The sequence below is a fragment of the Manacus vitellinus genome, unplaced genomic scaffold, assembly GCF_001715985.3.
Source record: "Manacus vitellinus isolate BGI_N305 unplaced genomic scaffold, ASM171598v3 scaffold_1_pilon, whole genome shotgun sequence".
In the NCBI taxonomy this organism is placed as follows: Eukaryota; Metazoa; Chordata; class Aves; order Passeriformes; family Pipridae; genus Manacus; species Manacus vitellinus.
In genome coordinates, this window is record NW_021939396.1 from 9,349,803 (window position 1) to 9,375,042 (window position 25,240).

At 41.1% G+C, this 25,240-nt stretch overlaps 1 long non-coding RNA gene across 1 annotated transcript in view; it reads left to right on the forward strand.

Moving 5' to 3' along the window:
• The window catches only part of LOC108640225, a 63,895-nt gene extending 39,783 nt beyond the window's left edge, over positions 1-24,112 (forward strand). The window contains exons 3-4 of the long non-coding RNA XR_001921008.1: positions 19,075-19,168; positions 24,091-24,112. This is a non-coding gene — a long non-coding RNA (uncharacterized LOC108640225). The remainder of the gene's footprint in view (positions 1-19,074; positions 19,169-24,090) is intronic.
• Positions 24,113-25,240: the final 1,128 nt, after the last annotated feature.

A 25,240-nucleotide genomic window follows, 5' to 3' on the forward strand; every position in this document is an offset into this window, starting at 1 on the left:
GCCTGCAGCACTGTGAAGCCTGCACCTTCTTATGACCTTTACATGCTGCATGAAGGACAGGCTAACCAGCAGACTGTGAAAAAGAACAATCACAAATGGAAATAATTTTCTGTGATTTGGATTAGCTGTAGCCTGGCAAAAGAATTTTGCTTTAAGTCCAGACTTGTAAAACATACAAACTTTCCTGTCCTGTTGCTAAATGAGAGGGTATGAACAATCAATGTTCCACAGAGTGACTTACACATGTAGTGGCTTCAAAGAATGAGAATCTTCCAAATGTCTGGTTCCATAACTCTTGCCACTGCTAGTTTAGAAATTTAATGGAATTACTGTCTATGAAAAACATATATACATCTTTCCCCTTCAAGTATAGTCACATCATGTGCTTTTGAAGTTGTGCAGGAATATTGTCAAAGTTGTGATGATCTTGTGATACAAGATTTAATTGTGAGATACAATTCATTATTAAGACTTTAAATACTTTTTTATGCTGATGTTCAAGCCAATGAAAAGAAATGTGTTCCCTTTAATAAATACATTTTAGAAGAACTTTTGTTTACATTTTAATTACAAAGGGGAATATTGTTCCTGTCTGCTGAAAGGCATTTCGCTGTTTTGAGTTTTTTTTCCTTTTAATTTTGAAACATAATTCTTAAGGTACACCTTCCCAGCAGAATAGCTTGTCATTTACATGTGCAAATCCCAGGTTTAGCTGCAGCAAGAAGAAACAAGTGAAAAAGCTGTAAATGGATCTCATATATCATGTAATTTTTGGTGAGCAGTACTTAAGTGTATCGAGTTTGCTCTGATCTCTGAACTATGCTGACACCAGTGTTTCAGCTAATACACCCATGAATCCAGAAGGAACACAAATGTGAATATAAAGAGTTCAGGTTTTGGAGCAGGACATCAGGGGCAAGGACATTTTAGCATGGTCTGGTTGCAGAGAAAAAACAACGTTCACAAGTTGTTTTAGTCTGAGAATGGAAGTGAGCCACTTATGTTTTATCATAAATGTGGAGAAGGAGTACAGATTGTTCACTTCCTATGTCTTTGTAGTGGAGAGATGGGTTATCCTACACTTCCCTTTCCCTGACCAGAATACTCCGGGAGCTCAGTGCTTCTGGGGAAAGTGACTCAACAAAGAAGGTCTTTGCCCAGATCTGTGTTTCAACACTGGCCATGACTGGCCTTTCTGTTTGGAAAACAGAGCTAAGCCATTTTCTCAAGGGAAATTAAGGAAGTTGAGAACTCATTGTGACTGACTCTGGTGTCCTTTTTCTCCAGAATAAATGTCATCCCAAGATGTCTCTGTCTAAGCACTTCTTCAGTTGGAATGCATCAAAGGGTCAGTTTTTGTCCATGAGTCTGTACGAGCTGAGTGCTTTCCAGATCCTTGCAAATCATGTTCTGGGCTAGTGCCATTTTTTAGCAGTTTAATGGCAGGATTTAGAAAATTTGTCAGATGGCCTTTCTTCTGATGGAGTAGCTCAGCAGTGGGCAACTCTCTCACCATGATGCAAAATGTCTCCCAAGAGTGTATTCTGGAAACCAGATTTTAGTGCTGATCATCAGTGGTGTCATTTGCTCTGGGATTTGAGCCGCTTGGGAGGAACTGTCTTGGAGAAACTGTGCGGAACTGCAGTGCTTGGCTAGAGAGAGACCCTCTCCTCCTGCTGTTTGATGGACTCGTGAATCTTTATTTTCTCAGCAGCTCTTCTTTCTTAGTGAGCACCTCATTTCAGTGCTGATGTGGCACAGCTTCAGATCTGGTCACAGCTGGAACCTCAGCTGTGGCAAGATAAAGACCTGAGATACCTGTTTAAACGCATGACCTATCAAGGGCATCAGTAGGGTTATGGTAGCAGCAAACTGCTGGAGCACCAAGATTTCCTTGTCCCTCCACTTAAAAGCTTTATCATCTCGCATCTTGCTACCTCCATTTACTCATACATGAACTAAGTTTAGCAAGAAGACATTATGTCCCTTCCCAGAGCAATGTGAGGTTGATTTAGGGGTGTTTATACAGTTATTTGCAAATGTAGATAGCCTATGGTGTAGATTACTACAGGCTGTGGGGAATGGTGAAGTTAATGAGATCTCCACTCAGGAGATTGTACCTTTTGAACCACCAAGAGGTGTGCTCCAGGACTCAGTGTAATGAGGAGTGAATCCTACAAGGTGTGGAACACCTCCTGTGAGTTGCTGAGTGCTCTCAATGCCTGATGGAAGATTGTCACAGGAATCTGTCTTTATAATCATAAATTTGAAATTTGAAATATAATCTTGCACAGGATCTATGTGGAGGATAACAAAGACAAAGAAACCTCTCTGGTACTTAAAAGCTCATGAGAGAGAAAAAAAATTCCACTCTTCATTTGCTGAACCTTTAGAAAGAAAAAAGGAGGTGGAGGGGACAGATGAAATATGTTTTATCTATTTTACCTACTTTGGCAATTAAGATTGTAATCTAGATGATTACCAGAGCTTGTAATGAGATTATACCCTCCATTAAAAAGAATGCTCCGGAGTTGCAGTGAAGAACGCCTCAGATCTGTTTAGTATGCTATCTGTCTTAGCAGAAAGCAGCAAAATGCATTAAACACACTAGGAGACAATCTTGTAGACATACACTCTCAGTCTGTTTTTCAATAGGGTGAGTTGGAATCAGATTTGTAGTTCTCTTCTCATCAGTATCTGTAAGCAGTTCACTTAGAAAATAGTCTCCATAATTCTCAATTGTTCCATGAATCCTATTTGGAAATAACCTCTCATCCCTTTTTTTTTTTTGAAGATCAGAACTTTCCCGAAAATTTGCAGACTGTTGTTTCATTAAAAAGAAATCCAAAAGCCCTTGTTATGAAAAAAATTTTATTTTCTATTGATCTATTGGTTTTACGGGTCTCAGCTTGTAGAGTTGTAGTAACAATTCTGTTCCTGCAGTGTAAGGAGAGACTGAAAATCAAGTGTAAAAATACATGGTTTATGCTGGGCTTTGATGGTTTATAAACGATGCTGAAATGCTGCTGGAAGGCAAAGCTGTTACTGTAACTGCTTCTTTTCCTGGGTATCCATCAGGGGCATTTTAGTAAAAGGAAATTGCAATAGCACAGTGAATAGTACATACAAATCACCTCAGAGTAGAAGTGGAGTGAAATGCATTTTTGCTTTTACAATGTGGGTAGAGCAGTGTCATCCCTTTCAAATCTAGGGACAGTCACAGGGAATGGAGTTCATCATATAGGTGCTTCTTTCTCCTGCTTTTCCCAAACCTGTCAGACTTTACTCTCCTGCATGTGCTGTTACATTTCTAGGAAGTGCAATATATGCAAAACAATTATGACCTTTCCCTGGTTATACTGTGCAGTTTATGCACCATTAGAACAGGCACCAGGATCTTTATTTCTTCAGCAAAACCAAAAAAGACTGATTTTCTTCAGCACTGCAGCCATCTGCAAGATGACTTCTGGAAAAGATTTCTATATTAGTTTTAAAAAGTTATTGCCCTCCCTACAATGTCTGCACCTTCTCTGGATCTCATTACCCCCATGGCAGCAAGAGGACCCTGACATGCTACTGCTGCTCCAGCTCGTGGTCTCTTGTATGAGCTTAGCACATTGAAAAAGTAGGTTTGCATTAATCAATGCAAGAAAAGAGGATGTTTCCTTCTGATGCTGTTTTGATTTTAAAAAAACCCAAAACACCAAAGGCTTTGTCTCTGTCTTACTGAGATTGATGAAATAAAATAAGTTGAATCTGAGGAATAACTTTATTTATTAGATACTCCTTAGTTTCAATAGAACTTCGAATTTTTTACATTTTTATAAATTTTGAGTTTTTCAAAACTAAAATCAAATTTTGTACCTGAAATAAGGGGACCAGATGTATCTGCTCTGCTCTTAGTACTTGCAAGGAGGAGGGAGTTCAATTTGGTCATTTTTATGGGTCCCTTCCAACTTGAGATACTCGGTGATTCTATGATTCTGCCTGACACCTTGCGACTGGTTATTAGTTGAACTTCAGGCATAAAACTATTGTGGTGTCAGTGGAATGAAAAGTGGAAGAGTAAGGGAAAACCCTGGAAACTACAGGCCATTAAAGCAAACATTCACACTAGATAAGGTGATAGACACTATAATAAATTGTAATATTAGCAGGCCTGTGGGTAAATATGATATACTGGGGAAGAGTCCCTGTGGCATTTATGGAGCTGTGCATCATAAATCTATCCTTTGAAGGAGTCAATAACCACACAGACAAGGGAGATCCAGGCAATACTTGGGTTTCTAGAAGGCCCTTGACAAAGTTTCTCATCAAAGATTTTTAAAGAAACTGAGCTGTAAGAGGATAAAAGGAAAGGTTCTTGCATAGATGAAAGAGTGGTTAAAAGGCACAAGAAAAAAGGACAGGATTAAGTTGTCAGTTTTGTCAATGGTGGAAAGCCCCACTGGTGTCCCATAGACATTCTCAATTGGCTTACACAGTTCAGTATCTTCATAACTGGTTTAGGAAAATTGTAAATAGTAAGATGACAAAGTTTGCTCATGGTTCTAAACTATTTAAAGTTACAAAATGAAAGCTTCTTTTAAAGAATTCTTTTAAAGAATTTAGGAAAATTCCCGTGATACTCGACAAGAAAGAACAAATATAACACACATGGAGAAAAACTTATGAAGAACAGGCTATGGAGTAGACATTGCTCATCAGGAATGAGATATTGGGATTATAGACAAGAAGTTGGGAGAAAACAAGAATTCTGCAAGAATTCTATGAAAAAATCAACTCAATATTCATCAGAATTTGTAGGAGGAGAATAGAGAATAAAATATTCTGTGTGGTGTATACAGCCTTGTGAGAACGAAATGCATTTTTGGTATTCCAGTCACTAAAATGATATAATAGAATGGGAAAATATTCAGAAGCTGGACAATGACAGTGATCAAAACTGTGAAGTGGCTTCTATTTAAGCAGCACCTAAAAAGCCCTATGGCAGAAGAGGTTGTGAGATCCAAATGTTTACATAAGCTTAAAAAATCATTAGCTACCTTTTTGAAGGAAAAATGCACTGAGGGTTATTACATGAAAAGATATTTCCATTGCTGAGCGAGTTCACGAACCGTAGACAGGCAGAGACTGAGTTATATAGACCAAATTGTAATTTACATTATCACTTGGTTCTTCCATCCTTCATCTGGGCATCCGACCATGCTTGGAAGAATAATATTGGATTGGATAGACCTTTAGCCTGACTTTACAAGAATACTTCTACTGACTTGATACCTCCTGATGTGAAACTTAGATGGAGTTTAAGCTGGTTTTGGTTTGTTGCCTGAGGTCAGTGAGGGATCAGGAGCAAAGCTGGGTGTGGAACATTAAAAATCCTTTCTTCACGTCTAAGCCTTGTAATTATTTCATTTAAAAATTATATTGCAGATCCAGGGTTGTAATCAGCCTTGGAGAGAAGCCAGAGTACATACTTTAGTTGTGTCTATTGGCACAATTTTAGGAAAAAACCCTTATTTTTCATTTTTTAAAATTTATTTACAATAAAATAATAAACACAAAATTTTGAATGTGTCTGACCTGCAATTTTAATAGAAACCTGATACTCCTCTCATGTTACAATCCTAGGAGCTCACAGTTTAAGTCAGTCAGTGATCATTCTTTCTCCCATCTCTCCACTCTGAAGACAGTGATGTAGAAGTATACTTTCTGTAGAAATGAGGGGCAGATAAACAAAATGACTGTGACTATGTTACACAGAGATCCAATGGTAAAGAAGTAATGCCTAAAGGTCCTCTGGAGTAATGCTGTTGTCCTGGATCAGCCCTCTTCCTTCTTCTCACTCTTTACTGTCTCAGAGGAGTGTGAAGCTTTCTGCCTCTGCTCTACGTCTCCTGTATTGGGCCTGAGACGCAGGAACAGAGTCTCAGATGTCTCAGCTTTGGTCTCTTTTCTTCTCTTCCCTTCTATGGAAACACCATGGAAGCCCAGCCATGGTTGTCTTCTGAGCACTCTCTGTGGAAGCTGGGGCAGGGAGAACAGTCAGGGAAGTGATACAATCAGGCAAGGCTAAAGCAAGACTTGCAGTGTTGTTCTTCTGCAGTGGCCCAGAGATGTTGTCTTGACTGGGATGTATTCCGTGAGGACCTGCCTCAGTCCTCTGAAGCAGCCCTGATTGGAAAGTACAACTGTGGCTCAGTCACCTTGGTCTCAGCTCTTGGGCTGCAGGTCCTGTACTGTGGCTCTCAGAGAACTTCCCCTGGAGAAGGATTTTTTTTTTCCACTACTGATTTTAGTGAGACCTGGTCCGGGTCCTCTGTGATCTCTTTTACACTGTATTGATTGTTACTTCACCACAGCAAGTGATTAAGAGGTAAGGGATAGTGCAGTAGCCATTAACTGCCCCAAGCAAAAGTAATTTTTCTCTCCTTTCTTTTTGCAGTAATTGTGAATTTCTTGCTGAACCTGGGAATAAATCTGTCTAGATCAATTCTGTCTCACTGTCATCTGTGGCAATATGCTCCCTTTGTGTTGTTCTCATCAACTCAGGGGATATTGTTTATTGGAGATTTTTAATAGAGAAAGAATAGATGAGGGTGCATGTTATGGAGGAGATCCATTAAACACATATGAATCCATACAGCCTTTTGTGGGGAGACATGAGTCTATAGTTCTGTAAGTGGTATTCCTCTGCTCCATTAGTATTTACTCACAAAAAATATATACAAAAGATTTATCCATCACTTGTCCACTTTTGGTTTTGTGACTTTGCCATTATGTTAGTTTTGGTTTTAATTCTCTGTGTATTTTTGTGGTCTGTTGTTTGATCTCTGATTGTTCAACTCCTGAATTACTCTGCAGGCTTGATTTGAGTCACTTCTGAATTATATATTTCTAAATAAGAATTATATATTTGTAAATAGGAGTAGATTTAAATCCTGGAAGTTTATTTTCAATTTATTAATTTCTACTCAAGAATTTTCATCTACGGGGCTTCACAGCATGCTGCTGTCAGTTTAGTTTCATACTGGTGGGATTAATCCTGTTACTCATTATCCTGACTTCTTTTTTGAAGTGTAAGCTTTATTGTACTGCTTTAAAGTTGTTATCAACTTTCAGATTGAAATTCCCAATTTCAGGTACAAAGGTGACTAGAACCTGGTATGAAGGTTTTAAGAAACTTATTAAAGAAATAATTACCCTTGGCATGGTTGTAGTGTATAGACACTGTGTGGACTCTCACCACCCTTGTAGCATCCAGCATCCCAGATAAACCTCCTTAGGATGCTTCTGGGGTTAATGGAACCTGCTTCAGGGAGCAACTCAAAGCTCTGGAGTTAGGCTTTTGCTCTGTATTGACCTCCTTTCTGCCCAATAAAATGAGAAACTTGCAGAGGTTTTCCCCCACTGAGAGGGACATTTTTGGGCCATGAAGTGAGTTCCTGGAAAGGGGAACACATGCTCACCTGAGCAATGGAATACCCATCTCCGAGGAAGGATGGTCTTGAGCAAGGCGGGAAGCCACACACACCTCAGTGGCCATGGAACTTCACCTTGTAGTTCTGCTGTTTTTTAACAAAAAAAAAGAGCAACACATTTACACTTTATCTAACAATGGTACAGAACATCTTCTGTCATTTCATTCTTCCTCTTGACGCCTCACAAATAGAGGTTGACCTGAAGCTTGGAGCAGAGGTTGTTATATACTCTCAGATCAATTCTGTGCTGTTTTTTACCATTTTGAGTGTTCTTATTCATGAAAGAATATGTTCTGTCCTTGAATTTTCTTTAAATTCTGAGGTAGACATATATATACCTATGTTCTTCTAGGCCAAAAACATATGAACTGCAGGGTCATAGCTCATTTTAGATATTGTGTCACCTTTATGAACTGTTTGAGAACAAAAGTAGCCCTGGTGAAAAGATTAAATTCTTTGTCTACTTTTCCCAGACTATTCATTACTCTGTACTTTTCTCATGTCCTCCTCTGATTTACCCTCCTAAAGATAAGCAATCCCTGTCTTTATCAAATCTGTATTTTGCTATCCTCCTTTGATCCCTACAATTCCAGAGTTCCCTTTTGAAGTGCTGTAAGAAACACTGCATACCCTGTTCCTGGAATGGCTAAGCAGTTGGTTTACTATGCACTGTGTGTCTTGCACTACTCTTTATGCTATTCCACATGCCTGCAATATCTAGTCAATGGTTTTTTTAATCTTTTTTTTTCTTTCCTGTACCTGCATATTGAGCTGAAGTCTTCATCAGGCTGTCTTCAAAGAAAAGGATCTTTTTTCATTGAAACAAATAACTTTGAAACCCTTAAGGTGGATGACCAGTTGAATTTTTTTAATGCAATGTACCTTTTTCATAGGTAGGTCCACTGCTCCCTAGCACTGATGTTGTTCCTGGTGTTTAAATGACACAGTAATGGGGACTTTGAGGAGAGCAAAATGCTGACAATTCTGCCTAAAGGCTAAGGGATGCTGTAGCAACTCAGTGCTTTCCCATGAAGTAAAACTGACTTGTTTTACAGACACAAGATGATGGCTACACACACATGCTTTTTGGGCTGAGTTACTTTTTCTGCAGCTTCCATGATAGATTACTGTGTGCCAGCTGTCAGTGTGTGGTGCCAAAAATTTCTCATTTCATGAGTGAAGCAATGTAAGTCACTGATTCGTAACATGGGGAACCATTTGTGTTTTAAATAATGAAATGATACAGTAGGTACTGAGAGAAATATGAGTTGAATTGTTGAGAGAACCTGAAAAATGGAAATAATTTTATAGTTAAGATTTAAATGTCACTGGAAAAGTTCAGATTCTGACCTGTCTTGAAGTGTCCTGCCTTAAACTGCCTTTGAATATCAAGGAGCTGATAGGAAGAATAAATTTGTTTAAAATAAAGGAACACATATTTGAAAGAGTTACAAAGAAAAGTGTGACTTTTTATGGTTAAAAACCCTACTCAGCATGCAAAGTGTGAAATGTCAGTTTTAATGATCAGAGCTACCTCTCTTATTTCTATAAAAATAGTGATTGCAGTTATGATGGGTCATGTATCTGAGAGGAAGCTGTTAAGTGGAAGCGCTGTTCTTACACCTACTGGTATGTTTGTGAAATCATATCTCAAACAAACTTCCAGGTATACAAACTCTTCATCAGATCTCTTTTGTATTGAGTGAGTGCTTATTCCAAGATTATTCTTTTCAGTTTCAGAACACGCAAAGTATGAGTTGCAAGAAACATAAAAAGGGGGTTTGTGTCCCTGACCATCTGTGCTGCATTTTGGTTCCCCATCTTAACTCTCTATATTCTTTGCTAAAGATTAAAAGCAAATATGTGTCTTGGAATACATCTTGGAGCAGCTAAAATAACAGTAACTTTCAGAAACAACTAAGTCAGGATTACCGTGCACTTTTTTGTTGAGATACTATTTTGTCCCACCTTTCTAAATGTGATAAACAACCCCAACACACTACACACTAAATAAGTCTATTTATAATCTTACAGTATTATTATAACATAAAAAGTAGAGGAGGCCAGAAGTTCTTCTCTGAATCTGGCAACTTAACCATTGATAAAAACAGTTTATTTACAAGCATTTTACCTGTACTATTTGCGTGCTTCTGCTATATCCAGTCACTGCGAACTGATCTGATGGCTAAAATCATCAGCCCAACTTTCTTAATGCCAGAGTAGGAGTCAATTCGTACTGGCAGGATAATAAAAAAACCTCTGTCTCTGCCTAGCACAGCCAGCTAGCACCACTGAACATGAGGCTGATGTATAAGAAGTAATTTGTCATTTAAGTTTTTGGGTTATAGGAAGTATCAAAAGCCAACTTCCAGAAAAGCTGACACTAACAGAGCCTTTTTCCATGGATTCTGCTTCATTGGAGAGTTGCTGCTTAACTTGCATTACTGCCAGAAGACTGCACCCAAATCCATGTGGATGGGGGAAGGGGGTCGTTAGTGAAGGGTTACGTCTGCCTTCAATCCTGTAGGTAAAGATGGCAAATTAAACTGCTGAGAGCCCAAGTTGCCCTGTGAGGGAGAATTCCTCTCATTCATCTGCACATGGTGCTGCACCAGTCTCACTGCCTGTGCACGGGATCTGTTATTGCCGAGGGCATACCAGGGAAACCGGTCACTGCCCCTCTCGCTTTCAGTGCTGTGAAGTGGCAACTGCAAACAGAGATTTCTTGTCCTTATAAGTGATCCTGAAGGGCTGATTCAATGAAGGGAAAAAGCCTGGCATCTTCATAGGTCTGAATCTCTCCCTAATTTTTGGCCTCGATGCTTTTATCTCTCAGCAATTGCTCTACTTGCTTCCTAATTCCTTTCTCCTCAAGGCTCAATGAGGCACAAAGGGAGGAAATGCAGGGAGACAACACTGCTCTTGAAGTGAATTACATCTCTTTCATTTTGTTCTGCTATGTACAATTTGATCTTTCTGATCAGTGATATATCCTGAGGGACTTGCAGTACTGTGCTCCACGGCTCACAACAGGAGAGGTTGTAGGAGCCATGGTGTACAGCACTGTCAAGGTTCCTCGGCTTTTGTGCTTACAAAGAAAGCTGATGAAGACATCTGCTTTGACTGCCTGAAGAGAAAAATGGTTGCATTCATGGGTGTTGAAATTTTTCCAGCTGGTTGAATTTGGAGCCAGCACAAAATGACATTATAATTTTATTCTTGCCTTTAGTTTGACATTTAGTACACAAGCAAAAATACACTGGTTGTGGTTCACCATTCCAATTTAAGGAATGACTTTGGGGGAACCACATCTAAGAATCATTCACAAGATACAGAACAGGACAGAGCGAAATGCTGTTTATCTGATGTGTGAGAAAAATCTAATTAAACTGTTTGCTCAATTAAAGCAAACAAATGCCTTCATAAAAATGTGTTCTGTCACTATTCTGTAGTGCTTGTCAAGTCATTCTTATGAGGCTAATTTGGAATCCAAAGCAGCTTCCCCGTGCTATGTTTTGAACTGTTGTTGGCTGGTTCTGGGTGGTTTGGTGTTAGTCGAAGAAGTACACTGGCTCTGTTGCTGGCTTAGCTGTTGCCTTGCTGTTGGGAACATTTATTACATTTATCCCCTGTCTATCTTGTGCATTTGGACAAACTCCGTGTCAGGGCAAGGACTCAGTTCCTGTTACAGTGCTGGCACAAGAAAGTGTTTGATTGATGTTGGGCATCTCAGGCTTTCCAACCAGACAAAATCCTGCATGATGCTGACATCATATTGACCCTGAGAGAGGCAAAAGGTTTCAGATGAGAGCTTAAGAGAAAGCTGCTAACACGAGGAGTGAAATGTGTGCAGACAGATGCTCAGTAACATCAGGGTCAGGACCAGGAATGGTGTTGCTGATGGAGGAAGGTGGCTGCTGTCCACTGTGTGACATGGAGATTGCAGGTACCAGCCAGCATGGCTGGGTCAGAGGAAGGGTGGATTAAGGCTCTCCTAGGGCTTTTTTTCTGGTTAATACTTCCACTGGATACACAGTATCACATTTTTAAGGAAACAGCATTGTTTATTGCAGCCTTTGTGGGAAATGGACACAACACACAAACTGAAGCAAACCCCCATAGTCAGTGGGTGTGTTTTATCCCAGATGTGCTGCTGGTCCTTGGTGGCCGTGCAAAGAAAGCTGGCCGAGCAGCTCTCCTCTGACACATAATTTGGAGAGTAAGGTAAAGAGCTTGGGAGAAATCTGAATATTATGTGGACAATCGGTCTGGCTCCACAACACCAAAAATGCCATTTAAATGTGTAACAGAGTTGATTTAGTGCACAGTTGATTTACTGCTGCTGCACACAGCTAACAAGCAGCCTAGAACTTGAAGTGTGAGCAATTACTAACAACCAAATGACCCAGCTAACAAGCAGTATGATCCAGCACCATGTTGTGAGCCCTGCATAGAGTTCTGGTCTTGGAGCTAACGGAGAAGACTCCTTGCTTGTTGTCTTTCCTACAGCTGCTGAGGTTTAGAAACACTTCAAACAGGAAAGCTAAAAACAAACAGGGCATTTTTGTCTGTACAAGGTGACAATATTAATTTCTCTTGGAATTTTTAACCTTTTTAGCATCCAAACATCCAGTGTTGATTAGAATCATAGAATCAGAGAAACATAGAATTTTAAGGGTTGGAGGGGACCTTAAAGATGATCTAGTTCCAATCCCTCCTGCCACAGTCAGGGACACATTCTACTAGACCAGGTTGCTCAAGACTTTATCCAACCTGACCTTGAACACTGCCAGGATACCCATGTTCCTTTATTTCACCACCCTCACCATAAAGAATTTCTTCCAACTATCCAGCCAAAATTTCCCCTCTTTCAGTTTGTACTCATTACTCCTTGTCCTATCACTACAGTTACTGATGAAGAGTCCTTCTCTGGCTTCCCAGTAGGCCCCTTCAGATACTGGAAGGTTGCTATGACATCTCCATGCAACCTTCTCTTCTCCATACTGAACAGCCCCAACTTTCCCAACCTGTCTTAGTAGGGTAGGTGTCCAGTCCTCTTATCAGCTTCATGGCCTTTCTCCATACTTGCTCCAACAGTTCCATGTCTTTCCTACATTGGGGTCACCTGAACTGTACACAGTACTCCAGATGGGGTCTCATAACAGCAGAGTATAGAGGGAAAATCACATTCTTCGACCTGCTGGCCACAATCCTTTTAATGCAGCCCAGGATTTGGTTGGTTTTCTGGTCTGTGAGTTCACACTACCAGTTCAGATTGAGTTTTTCATCAGCCATCACCCCAGTTCTTTCTCAGCAGGGCTACTCTCAATTACTTCTCTGCTTAACCTGCAGGTGTGCCTGGTATTTGCCCAGGCACGAGAATGTTGGCTGATATTCAAGGATCACCTCTTCTTATCTCAGGAGCCATGCAAGGCTGCCCTGTCCTCCTGGGCTCTATCCCATGGGACTCTACTGAGTAGGTCCTTGAAGATGCTAAAATCTGATCACCGGAAGCCCAGGGCAGTGAGCTTCCTGCGTGTCATCCTGACTGCCCTGAGGATCTCCAACTCCACTGTCTCATGGTCATGTCAACCAAGGTGGCCTTGGAGTACTACATTCCCCACTAGCTCCTCCCTGTTGGTGAGAACAAGGTCCTGCAGAGCACCTCTCCTTGTTGGTTCCTCAACCACTTGTGTGAGGAAGTTGTCATTGACACATTCAAGTAACCTCAGGGATTTCTTGTGCCCTGCCATGCTGTCCCTCCAACAGATATTGGGGTAGTTGAAAACCCCTTTAGCACTAGGGCTTGAGAGTGTGAGGCTGCTCTTATCTGCTTACAGAAGGCTTCATCCACACAATCCTCCTGATCGGGCGGCCTGTAGCAGACCCCCACAATAACATCCCTACCCCTACTTTCCCTTTAATCTTGACCCACAAGCTCTTGATTGGTTCCTCATCCTTCCTCAGGAAAAGTTCCATACTCTCCAGCCTGTCATTGACATAGAGGGCTACATCTCATCTCCCTAGCCTATCTTTCCTAAAAAGCCTAAAACCTTCCATTCCAATGCTCCAGTCGTTGGAGCCGTGCCACCATGCCTCTGTGATGGCAGTGATATCATATCCACCCAGACGTGTGCACGTCTCTATTTCCTCTTGTTTGTTCCCCATGCTGTGTGTGTTTCTATATAGACATCTGAGCTGGGCCCCAAATAAAGCCAACTTGCTGGCTGGAGTATCTGGAATGCCTTTGCACTGTTTTGGGCATCCATTACAGGTGTTGGCATCTGACTGGCAGGATTGGGATGGAAAGGTACCCCCCCTCCCTCGACAAGTCTAGTTTAAATTTAGCTTTTTAGATTGTTCTCGCAAGGAGCAGGGATCATAAGATGGATATTGTGTGGCAAAATACACATTTTCTTTTGTTTACGACTTCCTCACCACCCATTAGGCTCTGTGATTCCACTCCTGGACATGAAAGAAAACTGAGTATGGGAGGCACTGGGATCTTTATGGTCCTGTGGCCTGCTATCTCTATATGTCCTTATCTCTTGCAGTTGGTCTAATGAAAGATACTACCTCAACTTACAGCACAAGGGTTTACCTGACCTTTGTCACTGGCACCCAGTCACCAAACCACCAGAACGTTAATTTTTATAACACCTAAGTGAGATAGGATAAGGTGTATTGTCTGTGTTGAAGGAAAGAGGGTGTCACATTCTCATTGCTACACCACAGCTCCTGACTAGGGTCACAAGGAGAAATCACAGCACCCAAGGTGGGTGCACTGCCCTATTGCTCCACATTGTGGCTACAGCTGCCTAACCCAGGTGACATGACTGCTTCTCTCCATCCGCTATTTTGGTAGTCCTTGGTGGCCGGAACGTGGTCCTAAATAACTAGCCAAGGTCATACAGGAAATAAGTCTTGTTTTCCAGCTTCCCAGACAGATTTCCTAAAAATTTCATCACTTCTGTTTTTCATTCCTGATGAAATATTAGTTATGGGGTGTCAGAAAGGAAGGGTTGTGTTTACTGTTTCTTTTTCCCTTTCCAGCTTGTTCTTTGTCCTTTTTTTTTTTGGTGTGCAATTAACTATTTAGTCAAACTGCAAAGAAGTTCTTTCTATTCACTAGAGAAAAGCCAGGTCTGAGATTCAGTTATAGAGAGGATTATTTTCTTTAGGACTGCAGATCATCAAAGGCAAATAATGAAAAAGCAGAACAACCTATGTTCATCTCTAAATTATTCTATCACAAACAATGTTTACTCGGCATTTTGATCTAAAAGCCAAAAATATTGAAAAGTAATTATTTGTCACTGGACAAACATAAAAACTTGAAAGGTTAAAAACAATCAAATAACAATACTCAGACAGTCTCAAGTTACCCAAACTCTGCTTCATCATTTCATACGTCTTGTTTATGTAGCTCCACACAGCAGAAATCATTGGCTTGGCACTCCCTAGTTTAAAAATCTTTCTTTGTCAAGCTGAGGTTTGCTGTGGGCAGAACACAAAATCTTAATGACTGTAAATCTTATCTAAACAACAAAACCTCTTTTACTGTGTGCTTGACTATTGACTAATATAGACTATTACCTTGTAATTTTTAATTTCAACCCAGTAAGTCTCTTCTGTCAATCCCAAAGGCTCAGCTCAAGCAGAGAACCTAGATATTGAATTGCTTGATACTACACCTGTTGAAATACAAGTTCAGTTTGGCTTTATCACAGAAGCAATATTTATTATGAGCCTTTTTTTCCTTTTTCTAGAAAACTTATACACAAGTAGACCAAGAATTGCTGTATTTCTGTAGGTGAATCTTGGAAAGGAGGCAACATTTTATGAGTCATTTTGAGTTAACGGCCTCTAGAATTCTTTAAATAGTTTCACTTCATCCACTTCATGTGAGTAACAGCTTCTAACTATTTCTTTCATGAGACCTACCTTGCTGATTGTTCAAGGTAATCCATGCTCTTGTAATGACAAACTACTCAGCACTTTGCCCTGTCCTTCTTGGATTCTCTTTACCCTTGCTGTTCAATGAAGCCCCCTGGGCTTTTTACTGCATTCTGGGGGCATTCTGATCTACTTATTTTCACCCCGAAGGCAATCCTTACCCAACCAAAGCCCCTGAGCTGCCTCTCTATTGTACCAGTGAAGCTGCATAAAGGACAGTCATGTTGTACTTTCCAGAGCAGCAGCTGGGTTACAGATTCACAGAATCACAGAATGGGTCAGGTTGGAAGGGTCCACTGGTGGTGTCATCTGGTCCAACTTCCCTTCTCAGGCTGGGTCTTCCTAGAACACATCACACAGAATTGCATCCGGGTTATTCTTAAATATCTCCAGTGAGAGAGACCCCACAACCTCTTCTCTAGCCTGTTTCTTCTCTAGAAATCAAGCTTGGTCTCTATTTCCACAGTTGGCTCTGAGGACAAAAAGGAGGCTGGATGCAGGTGGGAAGAGATCAGAAGTAGGAGAGCTGAAGTTGGCATGAGCTGATTCCTCATGTTTCTCAGTTCACATGGATGCATCAGAGAACATGCTGTGAGGAGAAGGGAACATATTTTGTCTCAGACTTAGTCTCCAGACTTGGAGGGTTACTCAATGGACTCTAAGGGTTGACATGATGAAGTCTCAATGTAGTGGTTAGGGGTCTGAACATGACCATAGCCTTGATGTCACGGTTTGATGACAGTATGTTTGGAAGAGTTGTGAATTCCACTGGTGCCCAAATATTGGACATTAAAGTCCAACAGCTGTAGTCAAGCTCAAATAAGGAAGAACATTTAATCCTCTTATATTCAGGGATGTTTTGTAATACTCTGGATACAAATTACTCCTAAGCTGCATACACACCTCCACACAAATGCAAGCATCAAAATGTGTGTCTGGGTTGTAGCTGGAGGGCTGGCTGGGGCTCAGCAGAGACAGGTTCAATGTTCTGGCCAGCTGAAGAAACACTTTGGGTGTGTGGTACAAGCCCAGATTCTCATAAAGATTAAAATTCTTGATGCTCACTGTACTAATACTCGGGAGCCCAGCATTTAAGGGCCTTTGAGATCTTGGGCCTTGTCTTGGGTTCAATCTGCCTGAGCATGCCAGCAGTTGTCTTTTGAGGAAGCAGTAGTTGTATTTTGCTTCCACACCAGGAAAGAGTGAGGGAAGTGATGATTAAAGCTCACCAGTGTGAAGCGCCCTCATGGTGTTGCAGCAATGGTGGTGTCCATGTCAGATACAAGATTGATGAATCTCTGTATGATGGGAGGTGTAAACTAGTGGGCTAAAATGAATGTCGTTGGCATGACACACTGAAAGCAAAGTGGTGATTTCTACCCTGTTCTTATTTTTCTATATCTAATTTATTCTCTAGTTGGACTTGATGTTAATGCTTTCACACAGTCAAGGCTCCACTTCAGCAAGTGTTTTGCATGCATAAAGGCTCACCTGTTCCCAGCCTTCAGACATATTCTAACAGGCAAAAGTAACCCTTAAATATGAAATAGTGTGGTTTTTTTCAATGCAACTGAAATTCCTTCTCAAGATTTGCTAGACTGGGGTAGGGACTTTTCCCTCTGTTTCTGTACAGTTGTGAGCATAGAGGTGCTTGGGGTGGGGAATCTCAGCAATGTTGGCCTATAAAGAATAGCCATGTTAGGGTGACAAAGCGTGTTAATGAGCTGAGTTTTAAGTCTATGTTAGGGCTTTTGAATCCTTTCTGTCCTTAACTAACTCAATTAAGCTAAGACTTGGAACAGAATTCATCTTGTTTGCTCAACAAAGCAAAGTTCTGAATGAATTGGGCTGTGGAACCAAACAGAAAGATCATGGCTTATGTAACATGGAGGTATTGCCAAGGTTAAGTTGGCCCACATCCTGAAACAAAACTGCTTCCATAAAGAAAAAAGGGATGTCTTTATCACAGAACACTCCCTTATGAAGGGAATAGAATACCCAATATGCAAATTGGACCCACTTCTTGGGTAAGTCTGCTGCCTTCCTGGGGCTGAGTTAAAGACGTGAACAGAAGCAGCAGCAGTCCTGCCCTGGTACAGCCTTGGATTATTAACCATTATTATTTTTTTCAAATAAGCAATGATGAATTTGCAACAAGAAGTCCGAGAGCAGTCAAGAGAGGCTTCGTGGCCTTGGGATGACTGATTAAGAAATCAGAAGCACAAGTGGTATTCTACTCTGTCTTTCCAGTTGCAGAGTACAATGAGGGAAGAAAGAAGAAGATTCAGTAGGTCAGTACTTGACTCTGAGCCTGGTGTCATCAGCAAAATTTGCAGTTTTTTGATGGTGGATTAGCTTAGACAATATTAGGCCTGCTGGCAACAGATGGGGTACACCTGCCTCAAAACTGGAAAAAGATCTTTGCACAGGAGATAGCAGGGCTTGTCAAAATTACATTAAACAATATTCGAAGGGTAAAAGGGATAAAACTAGGCTTGCTAGAGATAAGCCTGGGGGCAGTATGACAATATTTGAGGGACAGTGTGCTGGTAAGGTTCTTCAGTCTGCTGTCTCAGAAGAGGCAGGGCATGGAGATCCATGAAGCAACAAAGATGAATGGGTTATTGATGTGTTAGAAATCACAGAAGTATCTGAGAACTGGGATTACCATCCCACAGAGCACCATGGGAACTGGGGCTCCTCCACCCCCAAAAGGTGGTGGGATCAACAGCTCAACTGAAGTCCATCTACACCAATGCACAGAGAATGGACAACAAACAGGAGGGGCTTAAAGCCACTGCATAGCAGGAATACTATTACATAGTAGCCATCATGGAAATATAAAATCTTAGAATCATAGAATATCCTGACTTGGAAGGGACCCACAAGGATCATCGAGTCCAACTCCAGCCCCTGCACAGGACAATCCAAAGAGTCACACCATGTGCCTGAGAGCATTGTGCTAACACTTCTTGAACTCTAGCAGGCTTGGTGCTGTGACCACTTCCCTGGGGATCTTGTTCCAGTGGCCAACCCCCCTCTGGGTGAAGAACCTCTTCCTAATATCCAACCTAAATGTTTCCTGACACAGGTTCATGACATTCCCTTGGGTCCTGCCACTGGTCACAGAGAAAAGATCAGTGCCTGCCCCCCTGCTTTCCCTCATCAGGAAGCCTTGGACTGCAATGAGGCTTCCCCTCAGTCTCCTTTACTTTCAGCTGAACAAACCAAGTGACCTCAGCATGGTGGGACAACTCACACAGCTGGAATGCTGCAGTGGTTAGCTATAAACCTTCAGAAGTCCTAGTGAAGCAGGGATGTTTCAGAAAGCTGCAGTTTGGCCACTGTGACACGCATCTACAACAAAGCAGCAAAGAAGATCTGGGAAACTACAGGTCTGTCATCCTGATCTTGGTGCTGGAGAAGGTTATGGAATCTTGAGAGCCATTGCACAACACATGTAGGGCAACCAGGGGATCGTGCCCAGACAGTGTGGTTCATGAAAGGCAGGTCCTACTTGAACAAGCTGATCTCCTTCTATGTCAGTGTGATCTGGTTATTGGATGAGAGAAAGGGTGGGGATGTTGTCTATCTGGACTTTGACAGATAGTAAAGCCTTTGACACTGTCTCTTACAGTGTTTCCCTGGAGAAACTGGTTGCTCATGGCTCGGACAAGTGCACTATTCCCTGGGTTAAAAATTCACTGGATGGTTGGAACCAGAGAGCGCTGGTGAGTGGAGTTAAATCCAGCTGGTGACTGGTCACAGGTGGTGCTCCTCGGGGCTCGGTATTGGGGCCAGTATTTTCTGCCCAGCAGAAAAGGACCTGGGGGTGCTGGTCAACAGACAGCTGAATATGAGCCAGTGTGTGCCCAGGTGGCCATGAAAGCCAATGGCATCCTGGCTTGCATCAAGAATAATGTGACCAGCAGGACTAGAGAAGTGATTGTCTGTCTGTACTCAGCACTAGTGAGGCCTCGCCTTGAGTGCTGTGTCCAGTTTTGGGACCCTCCCTGCAAGAAAGACTTTGAAGTGGTGGAGCACGTCCAGAGAAGGGCAACAGAGCTGGGGAAGGGTCTGGAGCACAAGTCTTATGAGGAGCAGCTGTTGTTTAGCCTGGAGAAAAGGAGGCTCAAGGAAGACCTTACTGGTCTCTGCAACTCCCTGAAAGGAAATTGTAGTTGGGTGGGGGTCAGTCTCTTCTCCCAAGTAACAAACAATAGGACAAAAGGAAATGGCCTCAAGTTGTGCCAGGGGAGGTTTAGATGGGATATTAGGAAAAATTTGTTCACTAAAAGCATCATCAAGCATTGGAACAGGCTGCTGAGGGAAGTGGTTTAGTCATTGTCTCCGGAGGGATTTAAAAGATGGGTTGATGTTGCACTTGGGGATATGGTTTAGTGGTGACTTGGCAGTGCTGTGTTAATGGTTGGACTTGATCTTTTCCAACCCAAATGGTTCTATGATTGTATGACTTTCAGACCCAGCACTGAAAGTCACTTAAATGCCATAAGACAGATGTCTCTTTTGTTTTATTTTATTTTAATATTTTATTTTATTTTAATTTTATTTTATTCCAAATGATGCATTCAGCCCAAAGAGCCATTTCTGAAGGTGCAAAACTGTGGGTACTAAAAAATTTGGCAGGTATCAGAGCATTGTGTAAACTAATAATTAAAGGAAAAAGCATATGCAGATTAGGAAAAAGCACTGCTGCTGAAGTAGCAGGTTTTTTTGTCAGGCTGTCAGGAGCCATTCCGCATGTTTTTTGTGTATTTATTATACCCTCACACATGCAGTTTGAACTCTCACAGCCCAGAGAGTCTTGCTGAAGATCACTGAATGCTACTGTGAAAGAGAGGGAGTGGAGATCAGTCCCTGTGTGCCACTTCATATCACTGAGGGGAGGCAGCTGGCCACCTACAGCCTGCTTTCATTCATATATATATAAATATGGTTATGTATCAAACTGTGTCAAGGCCATTTCCTTGTCTTTTGTATTTTTTTTGCCAGACTTTCCCTTTTTAGACAATGAATTAATTTATGTAACCTCTGAGTGTCCTGAACTGGTGGGAAGCAAGTTGAGAGGCACTGATTTTTTTGTTAAGCAGGCATATGGTGCTTTCAGCTTGTGGTTAAACATAGAGAGTACAAGAAAAACTTGTTAATAATAAAGATGTTAAGTAGGTACCAATGGACTGGGCTGATTGCTAAGAACGGATCTTGCAGTCATAAAACAGTTTAGAGCCTGGAGCACTTGGGCCAGAGCACTAATTATTATACATTTTAGGTCTATTGTCTTGACTCTAGGAAATGTATTATTTTTTGTGATTTTCATTACATGTTGGATTTAAAAATAGACTGAGTTACAACCGGTCGTTGTTCTACTGGGATGAATTATAGTTTGTTGAAGCAACTGCTTATTTTGTCTTGTCCCATGGCATTATGTGAAGCCAGACAATAAAAAAAGGAAATATGAGTGGCATTAACCTTTTGAAGTAGAAGGAAAAAGGAGCCTTAATGAAATAGAGCAATCAGGCAATTATATTGCAGCTCTTAGTTATCATATAAAAAAGGAAACTGTGTCCTATATCATTTAACCCTTTGCCTTCTGCTGTGGAGGTGAGGTATATGCAATAGACACACAGGCATTGTTTTCTACTGAGTAACTGATTGGTGCTAATTAAGAGGTGCTAGAAAGAGATATATTATTTAGGGATACACAAAGGAGCAGAGTCAAGTTGATGCTGTGTGTCTTAATTTCTGCAGTTCTTGCTGTCTGATAATGCAGCCCTGAGTTATAAAAAATGACTTTTTCACAAATTTTCCTGCCCCGTTCTTCCTTCTTTTCCTAAAGAAAGGTAAGACACTTGCTAATAGGGATGGTACTGTTGTCTGTCTACAGTTACTTGATTTTGAGTTTTTCATTCCATCTGGGTGGTATTTTAAAGACCCAAGTGTTTTTCAAGTATGTTAAGAACACAAGCTCCGAAATAGGTCCCACAGGCATTTAAAAAAAAAAAAAATCCTCCCACTTCTTTTGCTGAGGGCATGATCAGATGAACAGCTCTGAAAAGTGCTGAGCCAAACAAAGCTATCTCCCTGCTGGGCCTTCCCACCCCGCTCTTTGTGAAGGTTGTCTCCAATTTGGTTTTGCAGCTTTAACCATTTGTTTGATTACTTCTCACCCAATTCAGCAACTAACCTGAATTAAAAAGCAAAACCACCCCCCTTTGACTTATTATTTTTTAAATGAGGGTTTACTTTTTTTTTAAGACTCTCTCACTTGACTGAGATAATTTTTCAAATCTGTATTACTGAGTGAATCTTGCAAGGTCCCAGGAATAACTGCTTGCCCATGTCAAAGGACAATCTTGTTCTACAGGGATACCTAAAAACCAGGGTACCCTCTTTTTTTCTATTGTTGAAGGACCACACCCCCTTTAAACTCTTTTGCAGTTTGAGAATTAGGAGTCTGTAATTCAGAACTTCTTACCCGTTTTTTGACTTAATGAAACATCCCTTTGCATTTGATAGTAGTTAAATTGATACCTACTAACGAAACCTCAAGTCAACACTGCTTCAGTGAAGCAAAAATCATTATCTTCCCTGAGTCTCCATCCTCCCATACTCAAACTAGATGTAATTTCTATTGAGCAGAATGGATCCAGGTTGACTTACTGCCACTGTGGTCTGGCTTGTGAGGCAAAACCAATCTCCAGGATGCTGTTCCCATAGTAAGTGCCACAGCCCTGGACTGAAAACTGCAACAAGGCTGTATGTCCTAAATCACCTCCTTTTGCAAAAGCCTCTCTTAATCGGATCAGTTTGTATGGTTGATGTCAATAAACAATAGATGCCCTTCTTGTGGAGAGAATGATTCTTAGAACAGAGACAAAGGAGCCATCTTCTGAAGATGCTGAGAGAAAAGGGGCAAGACTTTCACTTCCAGCCTCCATTGCAATAAATCTCCCACAATCAACTCTTTGAAAACAACTTCCTTGGCTGAGGAATGGAAATTGAGCATGAATTTGAGGAGATATCAGTGAGTTGATGTACAATGAAGGAGAGTGCCTTGATTTAAGTTGTTGGCCTGACATTTATTTGTAATAAGCAATCTTGCTTCAATTGAGAGCTTCAGCTCTTCTGTTTGGCCTTGGGCCTCAGTTTCATGCCAGAAAAATAAGATGGTGATTATTTCCTTTCCCTGTCTTGTAAACTGTTTGAGGCAAGACCTGACTCTCCTGTTAACACAGTGCTTGGCAGGAGACGTTGCTGATCGGCGCTGGGGCCTTTTGGCATTTCCTATGGTTCAACTGGAAGTATGTAATTATGTACTTTTAAGGGCAGATACCAGAATAAGGCCTCCTAAATCCCTGTTTAGATATCTTTGATAGATGTAAGTTGTTTGGTTTCCTGAGCAGACAAGTGCTCATCTGCAGTTCCTACCGCAAGGACTCTCTCAACTCACCTGAGGTGAATGGAGAAATAGTTTCATTTTTGAGACTCTGCCTACAGCAAGCTCTTCCCACTGGATAAGACTAGGCATCCACCCAAGAACTGTATCCGTGTGTGGATGCATGTTTCATCCATGCTCCTTCTGGATTCGTTCCAATGCAAAAGTTTTCCCTGAACAATTAAAATGCAAATGTAGATGCAAATTGTGACAGACTAAAATGGCAAACTCACCTGCAGAAGGATCATAATATGTGTCATCTTTGGCATTTCTCTCCCTCTCTCCTCACTGTTTTTGTTTCATCAGTCTATAATTTCCCCATACAATGAGGTTCTCAAAGCCTTGTCAAAACACAAGTAGCAGTCTAGTTTTAGGCTGCTTCACAGTGTTGATTCCTCTCTCAGACAAACATTTCCTCTCTGGAGCACAATCCAATAGGCGTGTGTTTGCGTCTGAAAGCACACCCTACTTTAAGGATGAAGGGATTTCTTGGGAGCACATAATAGTACCTCTCCTACCTGTGCCTCACCAGGGCAAGGATGCTGTCTAGTCCCAACCACTTCAACAGACGCATGATAGTATTTGAAAGATGACTTACTCTGCCTAGTTTAACTTTGAAAGTTTACTATGTAAATTAACACTTGTTAGATGGTTAAATTATATAATTTTTGCAGTAATGGAAGAGCTGCTGTATGTACCAGCATATACGAATATACGGAAAAGAAATGCCTGTGATTTCAAACAGACAGTCCAGAGGACAGAAAGGGAAATTGGTGAACCTGCCTGATTCACTCATGAGTTCTCTGGAAGACCTGAAATTGGGACCCATGCATTCTTTTGGTTCTTAATTCAAATGTCTCGCTTTTGTCTTCTCTCTCTCTGCCCAAACTGTGTCACTGCAGCTTTTGGGACTGCTGTGAACCGCAGTGGTGTTTGCTGTGACTCTTGATGAGCTTGGCCATATCACAAAGGGACAATTACACCCTGGGCTAGTTGTTCCAGTATGAAATCTCTTCCAAGCCTTCCTCCATCTTAGTTTCTTCATTTCCTCTTCAATTGTTTCCCTGGACATCCTCAAAGAAAGAAATAAAAATAAAATAAGCTTGGGATCTGACTGTGGACCTAATAGCAAACGTTTGCTGCTATTGTGTCATTTGCTCTGCTTGTGTCTCTTATCCTTGTCCCCACTTGTTTCAGGTTTCCCACTTCCCATGTTGTTTTCTTGACTGTAATTACGGGGTGTCCTGCAATCAGGCCTGGATTTCTGCATAAATGTTCCTGGCTCTACAGTGACTGGGAGTCTCTTTGTGCTTTGTGGACAGACCTCACGAGATATGACTCAGCAGAGAAGCAAATTTGATTCTTCATTCCCTGATAGGAATCATCAATATGTGCTTTTGTGATTCATCTTGGTTATCAGGCCTATAAGTTCCTTCATGATAGGTAGGAAGTGAAAGCCATTTGTGATCTGGGAACACTATTGCTATTTTCACAGCAATTTGAGAAGCTGCCTGGATCTGCAGCACCCAGGCAAACAAAATGCCCATGGTTAAAACGTGGTTTTGCCTAACCTGCCTGTGTTTGAATGCCTTCAGAAGATAAATACTATGGAACATCTTTCTTCCTATTATATCCCCTTGGTATTAGTGCTATTTTTTACTAAGAGGGAATGTTTTTTTAATTTGACCAGAGATTTTCTCATGGGAGTTTGCATTACAGTAATGCAGTTTAGGCATCTTTCAGATGTCTGAAAAATATCACTTTAAAATGTCTTAGATGATTTTTTTTGTAGAACACTTTGGGAATTAAAAAATCTAAACCTGTTTTTGCTACTGATTATTTACTTCAGGATCTTAGAGCATTTTCTTTGTCAAACCTTCTATCTGCGGCTTATAAAAGTGAATATAATTGCTTGTTCCTGATGCTACATCAGTCTCAAAGCTACCTCAATATTTGGCAAAAGAACACTTGGATCTTCAGTTGTTACGAGTGGGATGAATCAAGATGAGACACTATTATCTTTAAAATCAAAAGGAGGTAGCCAACTCCCAAAGTCTCTGTGAGGATGACAGCTTTCTGTCTGTTTTCTGAAAACAGGAAAGAAAGAAACCTTACCTTTTATTAATTGTTTATACATAAAGGGACACAGACAAATATTTCTGTACACAAATACATGAAACACACTGCACTAATTACACCAGTCAGATGCTGGTTGTAGGACAGTTAATTGGTTTTCAGAATATCTCAATCAACACAGGCAGCAAGACACATGTCCACGGATTTGAAGAGTCAGCAGTAATAGATGTCTGTGAATTCTCTGTTGCAAAGTAAACCTTTATTTTCACTA